This window comes from Rhamphochromis sp. 'chilingali' (genome assembly GCF_963969265.1).
Source record: "Rhamphochromis sp. 'chilingali' genome assembly, chromosome: 1".
Lineage (NCBI taxonomy): Eukaryota > Metazoa > Chordata > Actinopteri > Cichliformes > Cichlidae > Rhamphochromis > Rhamphochromis sp. 'chilingali'.
In genome coordinates, this window is record NC_137929.1 from 1,534,141 (window position 1) to 1,547,238 (window position 13,098).

General features: G+C 42.4%; 1 protein-coding gene across 1 annotated transcript in view; it reads right to left on the reverse strand.

Annotated features, from left to right (window-relative positions):
* The window catches only part of LOC308399164 (protein NLRC3-like), a 96,707-nt gene extending 83,609 nt beyond the window's left edge, over positions 1-13,098 (reverse strand). The window contains exon 1 of the mRNA XM_080886201.1: positions 12,694-13,098. The gene's annotated coding sequence lies outside the window, so the exon portion shown is untranslated. The remainder of the gene's footprint in view (positions 1-12,693) is intronic.

Consider the following 13,098-nt stretch of genomic DNA (forward strand, 5'->3'; position numbering starts at 1 on the left):
TCGGCTACATTTACATACAGATGTTAATGTGTTCAGCAGCTGGACTCATCTGAGGAAGGAACATTGGAAAGGTGCTCAGTGCACAACTGCATCACTAATTTTATGTAAGACCCTGTGTTTTATTGTATTTATATATTTGTAACATTTGACTCAAACACTTTTGGGAAGGATGAAAATGTTTTCAGGAGGAAGTTTTTCCTTCTGTCCGACTGCAGTACACACAACACTGCGTCTCCCCCCATTATCACACTTCCTCAGGCTGGTGATGAGCGCCCCCTGGTGTCAGTGTTGATGACGTCATGCACAGTGAAACATAAACAGTGTCTGTTAATAAAAAATCATGTGTCCATTCTCATGTTTGCATCATGTTTCTGTAAAATCATCAGCTGTTTCTGAACCTTCTTCATTGTTTGACTCATTCCAACAGCTGTGAGCTGTGATGGAGTCAGAGCAGCTTCATCACTGATGTTCAGGTGAAGCTGAACTTAATAAACTGTAGAAATGATCAGGATTCAGGTTGGATGTGTAAAACACTTCTGTGTGAGGTCGCAGTGCTTCATATGTGTGTGTGGGCTGAAGCACACACGTGTGAGTCCTCAGAGGTTTCACACACATCACTGCACACACTTATAATCCTAGTTTAAGCTTGTGGATCATATCGGACACATCAGCAGCTCTTTGGAGACAAAGATTTGAGATTTAAGATGAGTCATAGTCTTTCTATCCATGGTAGCTTCCACTGCTGAGGCTCGGGAAACATGAAGAGGATAATTAAGAGCAAGCATCAGCTCTGTCTCATCTAACTACACAGTATTATGATCATGCACTTATGTCTCAAACTAAGACACAATGAGACAAAATGAGTTCTGTGAGTCTTTAGATTATCAGTAAATTCTGGTGACAGTTTGACGCTCAGTGGAGCCATTTTTGGTTTGTGATGAGTGTTTTGTGAGCTTCTGTTTTGTGAATCGCTCTTTGTAATTTAGAAGATCGTGCAGAAATGTGCGCGCCCTTATCTGAGAGGACACGGAGAGAGTGTCGCAGACTCGAGGTGAGGAGATAAACCTCGGAGCTGGACGGCCTGCACGTTACCCATGTGCATCTTTTCAGTGACATCAAGTGAACCCATAATAAGCATTTCTATGTCTTAGACATAATGTCCATTTCTAATGAGAGATTATTTTTAAATGAGGGAAACCTGGTCTAACAACACGCTTACAACAGAGCTAAAGGTTCACCACAGTGAGACGGTGGGACTCTGATAAGAACTGAAACACTGTGTATGAACAGCTGAGACAAAACTATATATAAACACTCATTTATTCCAGTTTAGTTTGCAATGATTTTAAAGTAATGTGGAACGATTCATGTTCATGAGCTGTTACAAACACAACTATTGATTTGTCTATATATGGTTGGACTACAAGGCTTGTGTTGAGGCTCTTGGAATAATGTGTGAATTACAGCAAGAAATGATGGTTTTCCATTTTACCAAAGTGGAATAAAATCACCACAGCAAAGAAATCATGTTATTGTCTGCAGGTAAAATATATGGTGAACATGGTTTTATAATAATGTGCAAACACAACCTCACTCTGCTCTATACGAGGAGCCAACCACAGCTGTCCGGGTCTTCATCCACCACCTCCACCATCTTTGCTCATCATCATTCACTTAATTGCTGATTGGTTTAAATCAAACTCCATTACAGGTTCAACTCCATTATATAACAGCATGTTGACTTTGGATCTGGTGTGCAGTGCCACCTTAAAAGATGAGGAAACTAAGAGATTACAAAAAAAGAAGTGGAGGAGTTAAAGAGCTGCAGCAGATTAACAGTTTCTGACAGTCATGTGTTAGAAATAGGACGATTAGATGAGCTGAGGGATCCATCTACTGCTCAGTGAAGCCTCATCAGAAACAGTCTCAGTGGAAGGATGGCTCTATTGTTAAGGAAGGACACAGGCAGAAAGACTGGCGTCTGTCACACAGGAACTGGACTGAAAATCAGCTGCACATATTCATCAGTACGTGCAAACATATTATAGGTGTGGAATTCAGGACAGTACCATCAGAAGTTGATCCACTGTGCAAATGTCTGATTGGCAGTGGCTTCATTTTTCACTATGAACAAACTGCTAATGCAGCATCACAGGACGTCAGCCATGGATTGGCCTCCCCAGACCTCAACATTACTGAAACATCTTAACAGAGGATGGAAACAAAGGGAACCAACATCCAAGAAAAGAGCTGCTGCTGAAAACTTCCTCACAGAAAACACAAACAAGCTTGACTAAGAGACTCCAGGCTGTGCTGAATTATAAAGGTGGACTGACCTCCAGGGTCCTTAGTATCATATAAGCTCAGTTTGTGTCTTATATACTTTCCATTTATATAACACAATATATAGAAAGGAGGGTGGTTTAAGATGTGTGTAGAGTTTTATTCATTATCTTTAGACAAACAAAGAAAGCACCATCCATTCGTCTCCAGTCTGTATGAAAAACAGGGGAAAGGTCAAATTAAACCTTTGAAATTCCTTTCACAATAAATCCATAAATAAACAAAATAAAACATAGAAAAGTGTTTAAACCCACTTTTCCATAAAGCTGTCAATAGGAAATGTTCCAGTAAACATGTCTGTGTTTCTGCTGTTTTCCTTTCATGCGTCCACAGCTGACAGGTAACCCTATTGGAGTCGCCATAGTGACGGGTGGCGTCTCAGCTTCAGCGTGTTGATGGGCACAGCCATGGTTACCACAGCTGGAGTTGGTGTACGGCGAGCTGTGAGAGGACAGAGATGGAGAACGCACATTTAACTCTTTAACAGGAGATACGTTACGACTAACAGACGACTGCTGTCTACATGATGTCTTTGCAGCCCTTATGCTACATGTTACACAACTTTTCTTCATGCCAACAAGACTGAGGTGCCACATAGTCGACACATACAGCTGATTATGATGCATGTTTTACTATTGCTATGTTCACATCATCTGCTTGGCTTAATTACTGAAAGCCTGGAGATCCTCTGACGTGTGCATGGCTGATGTGAAGTATGATTAGTCCTACATGACATCAACAGCAGAGGCAATGAAAGCTTTGTTGTTAACAGGTTGTAGGTAAAGTCAAATGTCTACTTCTACACTTGTGTTGGGTAAAGTTCTTCTCACTGCAGCAGATTTATATCTGTGCTTTCACAGGGCGTGATGTGGAGCTCAGCGCTGAGGTGCAGGTCTCCTTGGAGACGGCATCCTGGCTGAAATATTATCATGCTTCCAAAACATTTCAGCTTTTATTTTGAAAGAAACAAGACTTGAAAACGAGTCCCCTTCTTCCTCTTTGTCTTTGTTCTTCAGAGGAGTGTCACCTGGACAAACTCAGGGCTGTTCTAGAGCCTTTGTTATTATTTGACTCCATAGAAATAAAACTGAATCGAATCAAACAAAAACTCCCAAACAGCTAAAACACTTTGCTTTATTCTCTTTTTTAACAAATACGTTGAAGTCCATCCATAACAACACAGCTGAGATCTCCTTTGTAATCAAGTGTTTACATCCTTTGTACAGATCTGCATACAAAACAATCATTTACGTCCCACAGAAGTCTAGTTACACGTAACTATACAAGAACTGGTGAATGACAGAAACATGAGACACATGATCACAGGTGATAACAAAAAGAGAAAGAATTCATGTGTTAGTGATGTTTTTCAGCCCTGATGGCTCATGTTGGAGAAACAAGCTGAGGTACGTGGAAAGTTCACACACACAAGTGGGCGTGAGCGCACACACAGAGAGAAACACAACTGAAGCATCTGTTTGCTGTTTCTGCTTTCATCATCTCTGCTGCTGTGTCAGGCTGGGGTCTCTCAGTGACGTGGTTGAGGTGAAGTATGACGAGTATCCCTGATTCAGTCCATCGAGACAAAGGGCAAAGAAAGCTGTTGTTAACAAACTCTATGGTGATGTGGCATTTAGCTCTGACTCTACACTCTGCTGAATCCTTTGAACCTGCTGATCAGTAAAGCTCTACGTGCTGCAGCAGATTGACCTCATCTGTGTTCACAGGTGTGGACCTCAGCGCTGAGGTGCAGGAGACTTTCATTCAGTTCTCCCTGCAAACAGCATCCAGCCTGGAAATACTGTCATCTTTCCCACAAATGGTGCTCTTATCTCAGAGAAGAAGTCTGATGTAAATAACTGCAATCAACAGTGATGTTCTGCACAGATCACTTTTCCATTTTGCTCTCTAGATGAGTCCCAGCTGCCTGACCTTGTGTCCAGGTGATCGTCTCACTGAGGAGCTTTTGTTCTGAAAATCTCACGTCCATCACCTGTTTCCTTTTTACTATCTCTGCTCTTTCTTTATTCACAATGCTCATAATATCACACAATTATATTCATCACCTGCATGTTTTTATCCAGCTGCTGTTAGAACCAAACAAATAAAAAGGATGAAAAGCCTGAAATCCTTTGATTTATTACATTTGAAACAAATATGAGAGCATCCCTAACAGCACAGCTGAGACCTTTGTTTTAATCAAGCCTTTGTATCGACACACTTGTAAAGATTCATATACAAAACATAATAGAATAAATCAATATAAAATACACATAATCACAAAAATGCAGCCATGTTGTGAGTTTGCATCTAAAACATGCATGTTTCCCTTTGTACAGGCAGATTTACAGCAGACAAAGCAACACGCTGATCGACTTTGACCGCTGCAAAAACAAAATACCCACCAAGTCTGAAGTCGATCAGAGGAACTGTTGACAGACTGACAGACAAACATACAGATGCTTGATTCATTAGTGCGATTAAATGTTCTTCTTTAGCAGCATCACTTCATGTGTTTGTGTTCCAGGAATAAAGGTCTGTTTAAACTGGACGTCTCCTCAGCATCACTCGTGCTGTCATGGTTTCAAAGCTGTGCAGAAAGAATCTGAGGGATGATACAGAGGTGACCAAAGTTACAAACATCCAGCTGTGCTGCAAATGTTTGCAGAGCTCCAAACTCTTTGGCTTTCTGCAGAGCAAGTATGGAAGAAGCACCTGAGCTAACTTCAGTTTAGACGATATGAGGAAAAATGCTGCTTCCCAAAGTTTCCTACAAGTATCCAGTTTATATTTAGAGAAGCGAAGGCTCTTTATCCTGACAACTACTCCCTGGTGGATCCCTGTCCTGTGACAGCAGCAAAGACTGTGTATCAGTATCATCAAAGCCACTTCAATAACCAGTGTTTAAAGCTCTCTAGCAGATGGACTTCAGTGGCAGCAGCCTCTGTCTGCTGTGTACAGAAGGTTCTCTGATGAAGCACACAGCAGATGCTGCACTACAACAGCAGCAGCAGCTCAGCTTCAGTTTGCTTCGACGCCCTTTTTGACCTGTGAAACAGCAGAAAATGAAACATTTCAACACCCGTTTGTTAGCGTGAGCTATTCTGCTGTTTTTCATCATTTCACAGGTGAAATAAAATCACATTTACTTCCTGTAGGAGTGATCGTGTCCAGCCTGACTGAGACCATGTGCTCCATCCTGCACAGGTAATAAACCTCTGACATGAAGGGCTGTCAAGTAGTTTTAGACAAATGGGGGTAAAAGATGTTAAAAGCTTAAAGAGAAACTACATTTTCTAAGAACTGTCTGACGTTCACCTCTCACACAGTGGATACGATTCTGCCGCTGCAGGAATAATCTTTGTGCTTATGAAACTGTCCATGTGTTTGCAGAAAATGTCACATGTTCAAAGCCATCCCAGCACCTGGGGTTTGTATAAGTGCAGCTGCTGGTGGGGAGATAGTCTCACTCTTCTATATAAAGAGTCAGCAGGCAGCAGATCTTCATCTGTGATCTCCTCCATCATCACGTCTTCACTCTTCAGCAGCTATGGCTTCACTTCGTGCCCTTCTGCGAGTGGTGCTGTGCTCCTCATGGTTTCTGCTTCTGCCTCAGGCCGACTTTGATTTACAGAGTCATCCATAATATTTTTTATTTTTTATTTTACTGCCCATCTATTTTCATACAAATGTCTCCGTCTTATGGAAAAGGGGTGGAGCTTATCCAACGAGGACAGGCAGGGCCCCCCCAGACAGTTTAGCAGTCTATACAGGAGGCTGACCTTTGCAACATGTACTTCTATAATGACTTCACCATTTAGGTTATTTGGTTATGTTTCACCCTGGATTTTGTGTGATAATATTTATTTTGTCCACTGATTTAAAAACAACAAACTATATGAATATAAAACAGAGTGAACAACAAAACATCAGCTTTGGAAACTTTGATGTAAAATTCTGCAGTTGTTTTCTCAGATATAGCATAAATCAAACTAACATACATCAGTGTGTTATTAATGTGCACACACACACACACACACACACACACACACACACACACACACACACACACACACACACACACACACACACACACACACACACACACGTGTGTTACAATAAACAGCTCTTATGCTTCTGTATGATTCTCAGTGCTTTCCATTTGCGTGTCCACAGGTTGCTGTAAGTGGTGCTTGACTGCAGTTTGCTCTCATTTCAAGTGGTTTGCTGTCACAAAGCCAACAGGAAGTCCGGCCATGGTTGAGCCAACTGAAGATGGGTTGAAGGTGGCGTCCTCGTTTCCTCTGTGAGTGCGAGAGGACAGACAAAGCAAACACCGTTTGGACAGCATTAAAATATTTACACTGATGATTAATGTTGTGTCTTTGCACCTGTAGCGATACATGTTGGAAAATGGAGACTTTAGCCACCAAGACTGACGTGCCTGGAAACTTCCCTGTGAGTACGCCCACAAAGACAGGAAACAGTTTAGCCACCGCGGTTAATCCTCCATCATCATCATCCAGTATTTTTCACATCTTTTCTTCTGCTGTTTCCCTTGTTGTCAGTCACGGGGTTTGTGACTGAAATGCGTGTGGTCGACGGGAAGCCTGACGAGTACGGCCTGAATCATTCCATCAACACCGGACGGAGTGAAACCTTTGTTGAAAACAGATTATATGGTAACGTTGCATTTAGCTTCAGTAAACTGTGAAGTTACAGCAGCAGATTTACATCACGTGGCTTCACAGGAAGTAGTCTGGACCTCAGCGCTGAGGTTCAAGCAGCTCTGCTTGCAGACGGCATCCTTCCTGAAAATGTTCTTCATCTTCCTAAAACCAGAACTTTTACATTGGTGCTGAAGTTCTATATAAAAACAGCCTGAAATACAAAGTGATGTTGTGCACTGATTACCTCACACTCTCCATGTTTCCTTCTACAGAGGAGTGTCCGCCTGAGTGTTTTGTCTGATCTGTTGTTGATCGTCTCATTGACACTGCATGCAGATCTGACACCAGGGCTGGACTGGGACAAAAAATGGTCCCGGGCATTTTGACTGGAGACCGGCCCCCCAGGTATTAAAGGAAAAACCATGAAGCCTTTGAATGAAAACAAACGCTGTTGTCACAGTGATGGACGCTGTCTTGTTGGTATACATGCATCAGTCTAATAAACTTAAACCTGCACCATCCTCCCTGTCCTGGTATTCTAAACAGGAAGTAGACTGTTGGTCGAGTTAACCTCCTGAACATCTACAACACACGGTGGAAACCTGACATTAAGACAGAGACTAGAGGTGAGACATGATCATTGCTGATTACTGATGACAGATTTAGATATGTTTTCATAAACCTTTCATTTGCCACATCAATAAACAGCACGGCAGGGCAAAATATGTTTTCTAACATGGCAACCTTTAAAAAGTGAAAGGAGACAGAAAGACAGCTGAGAAAGAATCAAACTGACTTTTTGATGCATTTTACACACAGTACTGGTGCAGAATCTAGAAAATGTGGGAAACACTGGCATCATATGCAGTACTTACTTCTGAAGAAATTATGATGGGACCCTAAAAAATGACTATGTACAATAATGGATTTCTATACATTTTACATCAGATGGAAACGTTTGTTGTAAGATTCAGATAATTATTTATTAAAAGTGAGACATTTTAAATGAGAACAAGAAAGAAAAGTATTTCTTTGTGCCCCCCTCTCCCTGTTAATGCCCTACCTGCCCCCCTGGCAACACTTTGCTAGACCCGCCCCTGCACAGTTACCAGCTGTCAGCTACACAAAAAGGATCCTGGTGTTATTTGTCTCTCAGAAACAGTTCATAACTTCAACTCATTTTTGTTTTGTCATGTTTTGTTCTTTACATTGTCTTTCTTCTATATAATTGTTAAACATTTAATAAATATGTCTACAAAAAGATTTTAAAAACCAGACATTTCACACAGACACCCAAATGATTTCTGACTGATGAAGGGGGCTGAAGGTGCCCTGCTCTTGCCCAGCTTCTGCTGCTCTCTCCCTGCTCACTGTCAGCAGCTGGCAGCCTCGGTCCTGCCTGAGACTCTTCATCTATCAGTGCCAAAGAATATGGGAAATAGCAACGCACAACATGCACATTACAAAACAAGCACATGAATCAGCATTACATTCATTAGTGAAGTGCTGACGTTCGTTCCTAAACTTTGGGCCTTAATTAACATCACTGTGAACTAATGTTTGCTTTGCTTCTTAACCAGTGAAGCAGCGAGGGGCTTTCTGAGGTTCCTGCTCGTAAATGCCCAAAATGAGTCGAGTATTTCTCTGCAACTACAAACTCTGTTTTCATCAGAGGTGTAAATATTACAGCACTGTGTCAGAGTCACTGAGGCTGGAACACAGAAAAAGGAAGTAGATGTATTTATTTTTAGACTTTATTGCCTGGAACCACTTTAAAAATACGCTTTGGGTCACAATTAACTGCAGAAACCAGGAATCCACATATGAACATTATCTGTGCAGAGATTTATGCTTCTGAAGGTAAACAGTGAAAACTTGCAGCACTAAATGCACAGATAGCCAGGCGTTTCACATTTTGGGACCATCTGCCAGTTTTCATTTCTTAGGTATTGAAGAGCAGAAATGATTGAATTTTATTTACATGCTTAAAAATGTTTGCTTTTGAATATTATTTGAAGAATTACCCACACACTCAGGCACTGTGGGCCTGTTTCCCTTTGCACAACCGAGTGTTGGAAACGGGCCTTTTCTCTTTAAACTCTGAGGGGCTGTAACTTTGGCTTCTATTGGCAGATTTGCATGATTGACCCTCTTTTTAAAATAGTTTTAGCCAAGAGAATCAAGCTAACATCACTGTTTTTACGTCAGCTCACGTCACACGAGCTGTTTCAAGAAAAGTCCTCCTGTCACACAGCAATGCCTACATGAATCACACCACTCTGCTTAAATAATAATAATAATGTTTAGTGAAGCAGGTGAAGCAAAGGGCTGCTTTTAATAGGCTGGGAGACCCAGGTGTGCTGCTTTAGCTGCTGAGCCTCTCATGCTAGCCTCCATCTATAAGCTGGGATCACAGGAGCACTGCAGTCCTGACTAGATCAAGGATTGTTATTCATGCAGGTGACAAAAGTTTACATTCACAGAGTCATAGGATTGAGCCTGGTTTGAAAAGCAGCTGTTTAATGCAGCTGCTTAGAGTTCACACACAGTAGAAGAATCAGACTTGAGTCACATTTCAAACACTGGAAAAATACTCAGCAAGTAACAATGAAAACAGCACAGACTCAGTATATCCTGTTCAGTCCTGTGTTTGATATGAATGTGCTGTTCAGAGAGGATCTCATGTCCTCTTTTACAAAGCCTTTGTTTCATGATGTTTGTGTATAAATGAATGTAGGTGTGTTTCTAAGTGTGAAGGAGCCCTGGGAGAAAAGACTGAAGCTTGTGCCAAAGAACAAACAGGAAAGAAAGATCAGCATTAATGAAGACGAGCACAGAAGGAGCCCAAGCACGTGTTGCTTTTTCAGATTTCTCTAAAAGTGTGTGTTCATTTGTTCCATCCTTCACAACAAACAACAGCTGACAGACACACATGCACTCTGTGTCACTTCACAGGGGCTGATGAAAGTGGACACAGTAAAGGGAGAGCTGGACCTGCTCTACACATCCTGCACTCTGTTAACAGACTTTATTCTGCAGCATCAACAGATAAAAATATATGAAGATATAGAAACGTTTAACATTGTGACTGTTCACATTAGTGAAGCTGTTACTTTGCTGCCAGGTGGGAAAAGAAGCCTAAAGCTGAGTCTGATTAAACATCTGCTGCACCAGAGAGTTTCATGGCCCTGCTTTATCCTGTGCTTGCTGACCACCTCGTCCTGAAACCTCTTCATCATCCTCACAGTTGTGTGAAGAAAGAGGGAAGCAGGTGGAAACCATCTGTGCTGCTGTGTTCACTTGTGTGTGTGCGTCTATGGTCATATCTAATGTGTACCTACAGACAAACACAAACACCTGGCATTGCACAAGAGTCTCTATGGAGCAACCTGCAGATGTCAGAGATGTGATTAGAGGGTAAAGTGGACTAGTGAGAGCATCTATGTTGTTGTTGTCTGCTGGGGGACAGCATCAGCTCCAGAGATGCATCAGGATCAGCAAACTAATCTGCAAGGCTGCAAGTGTCACTGAAGGAGTTTGAGTCAGTGAGGGACTCAAACTCACACAGCTGGTCAAGAAGGCTCAGCAGCTGCTGTATTTCCTGAGGAGGCTGAGGAAATTTGGTATGTTGGCCAAGATCCTCAGCAGGTTCTACAGCTGCACTGTGGAGAGCAGCCTGACAGCTGCATCACTGCATGGTACGGCAGCACTACTGCAAACCGCAAACGCCTGCAGAGAGTGATAACAACTGTGGAGAAGATCATCAGGACCCCGCTGCCCTCTCTGCAGAGCAGCTACCATCACAGAGTCCAGAGGAGAGACACACCTCTGCCCTCGAGACGAAGGTTCAGAAGTGTGAAATGTAGAACATCCAGACTCAACAACTCCATCTTCCCCACTGCTATCAGACTCCTGAACAGCTGACCGACCTCAAACTGCAGTTTGCACATCAGGTCACTTTGCACACTAAGTTCATTTTGCACATTAAACTCCATGTACATCCATGTACATCGACATCTGCAGACCACACGTGTCTTCAGTTACTTATTTGTACTTATTTGCAGTTATTTATCTTTTTATTTTATTTTTTTAAGTTATTTCTTATCCTTATTTTATCTTTTTATTTATTCTTATCTTGTTCTTTTAACCATTATCTAACTTGGCATTGTGCACGGTGTGTTTAGATTCAGTTTAAATTCAGGGACATGGAGCCCCTGTTGATCCTCTACCTAATCACACGAGCCACGGTGTGAGAACGGGTGTGGGTCACAATCAGCCAAGGTTTTGGGTGAACCCATTGTGAGATCTAGCCCCACCCTATCATGTGATTTCCTGTGATCAAATGTCCCAGGATGTAAGTGGGCGTTAAGACGTCCATGTCCCTCTTCAAGCAACTTAAAGAAGTCCAGACGCTTTTCTTTCCAAGCTCCTTCGACAACATCATTCATAGAACAGCTTCCAGCTTCTTTTGCTCGGCTACAGTTTGGATGGATTTGCATTTAAAGATGCAACAAGACTAAAATGGTTAGGGTCAGGAGGTCAAAGGTCAGAGCTCCTGTGGGTCTGAGGGCGGCCTCACGCTGGAGAAGGATGAAGGAGTCTGACCTGAGCCAGTGTTTGACATGAACACATCAGCACTGCTGTCAGTGAGCCTAACGACAGCCGTTAGCATCATTTCAGTGTTTCAGTCATAAAAACACTTCCTGTCTCTGTGGTGGTTACAGTGACATCATGCAGTTTGTGCTTTGACCTCCAGAGGGCGACAAATCAGCACAGACAGAGAGCTCCATTCAAACTTTGCTGCCATCAGGAATAATTCTTCAAATATAATCATCAGTGTTTGAGCAGTTATGATATCAGGGACAATCTAGACATGTGTGACAATACTGAACATGTCACATGACACACCTCAAACATCATGTGATCCACTCTCAGTCTGCACTTTCATTCATGACTTCAACAGGTTGAAATGAGCTTTGAAGAAACATTCAGTGAAATAAATCTTTCATGGATTCATGTGAGCAGCAGATGAACTTTGTACCAACAACATCTTCAATAACAGAGTCTGAATGAAGCTCAGGTGTTGATGCTGCTCACTGATTGGACGCTTGCTTTCAGCTCTGCTCTCAGTCTTTACTGCACAGGTGAAGGTAGAAAGTGTGACTGGATCTATAGACTGGAAACAGAGAAACATGCTGAACATTTGAAGCTTTGCAGCAGAAATGTTCATGTTACAAATACAGCAGAGCTGATCTGGGATCAGTGTGTTCACACCTGCAGCTACAACAAGGTTTCATGTCTCCACACGTCAGCATGTGAACTTTACTCTGACTCAGTCTGAGCAGTCAGACGGCATATTTTTAAAGTTAACACATCAGCACACACAGAGCTGAGCCCCTCCCACCTGTGCTGAGTTTCAGGTGGAGCCCCGCCTCCTTCCAGGAAGCAGCTCACCTGTGTGTCCGTGTTTAGTGTCCAGGTGTGGAGTGGAGCTTGTTGTTGGTGTGAAGAAACTGTAAGTTTGCTTTGTTTCCTCCTTTAACAGTTTGTCTTTAGGAACTTTACTGTTTGTTCAGCTCGTGTTTGATTTCTTCACACAACAAACTGTGTGTGTTTGTATTTCCGGTCTCTCCATTAAAGTCAGTGTGTAATGTTTCCTGGCTAACATCAGCTGTGTGCAGGGCCCTGTTTCAGGAAGCCGGTTTGGAAAACTCAGAGTGAAAAACGACACTCACGGTTGAGTAACCCCGAACTGTCCAACTCGGAATATTCGGTTTCAGAAAGGCTGATAACAATTAGTTCAGTCAACGCGGAGTTGCTTTAACCCCAAGTGAAGCGCGCGGACGAGGATACATAAAGCCCTGATTAGTGGAGCACAGATTAAGCGAGTCACCATGGAGACGGAGGGAAAGAAGGCGCGGTCAATGTATTTTACAGCACTTGAGGCCGAAATTCTGATGGCAGCATATGCCGATAACATGCAAATTCCGCGGAAAAAAGTAACACAACCGCAGCTGCAAAAGCATGCATGGCAAAACATAGCCGACAGAGTCAATGCGTGAGTGTCAATTTAAACATTGATCGA